This window comes from Pteropus vampyrus, unplaced genomic scaffold (assembly GCF_000151845.1).
Source record: "Pteropus vampyrus isolate Shadow unplaced genomic scaffold, Pvam_2.0 Scaffold187, whole genome shotgun sequence".
NCBI classification, from domain to species: domain Eukaryota; kingdom Metazoa; phylum Chordata; class Mammalia; order Chiroptera; family Pteropodidae; genus Pteropus; species Pteropus vampyrus.
The window spans coordinates 335,874-337,740 of NW_011888968.1; the positions used below are offsets into that span (position 1 = coordinate 335,874).

Genomic DNA, 1,867 nt, shown 5'->3' on the forward strand with positions numbered 1-1,867 from the left:
TGAGGGCAGTTGTGCAGTTGGCCACACTTGAATGGGGTGTCCCTTCCATTCTGCCTCTTCATTAGCAGCTGTGCTTCAGTTTTCGATCCACAGAGTGTCTCGTTGCTTTTTGTCTCAAGCTATACAAAGGCGTGCTGGCGTTTATGTAGTGCGCCGCGCTGTTGGTGACATATGGCGGGTTCCATTCTGGTCAGACGTTGAGTCTCGAAGATGGGCTCGGTTCCGGGTCCCTCGGTTCTCTGGGGGCGGCCAGAATAGATGTGCAAGCAGCGGTTTGAAAACTTGGGTGCTAGCAGCTGTGGGTCTCGGTCCCTGCGGTGGGGCCCTAGTGTCGGGTCTCTTGCGTCGGGCATCGCGCTCTGCTGGGGCTGTGGGAAGTTGTCCTCGTGGCACGTGGCTGGCGAGGACACTAAGAACGTAATGGGTGTTGGTAAATTGGGGGGATGCCAGTGGGTGCTGCTAGATCGAGGGGCTGAGCTCTAAGATCCCAGGGCCACGTGCTGGGAAAACATCCCAGCGAGCCCTGTCGTCGGGCGGTGCCGAGTTGGGCACATGCGGGTTCAGCCGTGCGCGCAGACTCGGCCACGTGCGGTCCGGGGTTCAGTGTTTGACGTCTCAGGCTGACATGGCCTTCCTTACAACTGTCTTTAGGTTATTTTTTGTCTAGAAACTTGCTATGTGTCTTTGTCGTCTTTTGCTTTGTTCTATAACATCAAAAGAATTTAAAATTGGAAAATTGGAGATGATCAGACTCGATTCCTAGAACTCAGTGGAACCTCGAGAAATGCTGTTCAATCCCTTGACTTCAGGGGCGGAGAAGTAGCTGTTTTACATGCGAAGCGCCTCTCATTAGTCTGGTCACTGGGTTGCAGGCCTCGTCATTCCTTTTCTGACGTTTTCTCACCTGGTCTTGCTCGAGTGACGGGCGTCGGTAGAATTCTGAGTTTGAACAGCGCTCACTCGTGAAGCACACGGCCCTCAGTGATGCCTGCGTGCTAGATCTCACACACACCTCATGCGTTCCCCACAAGGCGCGACTGTGTGTGATATGAGTTGGGGGTGTTGCCACGTGCCATGAGGGGGGACATTGGCCCCTGGGTCAGTCGGTAGCCGATTGAGGTGTTCCTCGTGACTCTCTTCAGAGGTGCAGAGGACCAACACCTCACGTGACAGTATTTCCAGTCCGTGCACAGTGGTGTCGGGTGGTGCTGTGAAAACAGGCAGGGCTCGCGCCCCGGCGTCGGAGGCACTGCCCTCCGTGCCGGCTCTGACGGTCACCAGTGCTCCAGGGCCCAGAAGGATGGCACCTCACTACTGCCATCCCGAGACCGCTGGTCGGTGAACAGATTGGGTGGCCCCCTGGGAGTTGCCCGTGACAAGGACGGAGCTCCAGCAGGGCGCATTGCCCAGCATCTAGAAGTGCGTGTGACTGCCGTCAGTGAGGACGTGCGTCGCTTCTCAAAAGCTCACTAAGAATTCCTTTTTTCTCTTTGTGTTTAGGAATATGATGAGCCAATCTTGAAACACCTGCAGGATATTAAAGTCAAATTTTCTGAGCCTGGACAGCCGATGGTGAGTACTGGTTGTTTGAGCTCCTATTGGCGTGGTGGGGCGGGAGGGGTGATTCAGAGGGCTTGGAGTCCAGGCAAGACATCCACACCCGCCACACTCGTGTGCTGGGCGACCTGAGCGAGACCCTCTCCGAGGAGTAGAAGAGCTCTCACACGGCCTTCCTGAGCCCTGTCCACCTGGCAGATGACTCAGGCCACAAGCCGTGTGGTGGAAGGTGCACGCATCAGACACAGGGCTGGACTCCTCGGCCCCGCGTGGTGTCCATGAGGCCGTGCTCTGATTTCTGAGCTTGTGC

General features: G+C 56.3%; 1 protein-coding gene across 1 annotated transcript in view; it reads left to right on the forward strand.

The window, feature by feature from the left end:
• The window catches only part of NAP1L4 (nucleosome assembly protein 1 like 4), a 40,741-nt gene that overhangs the window by 14,236 nt on the left and 24,638 nt on the right, over nt 1-1,867 (forward strand). The gene's annotated exons all lie outside the window — the stretch shown is intronic.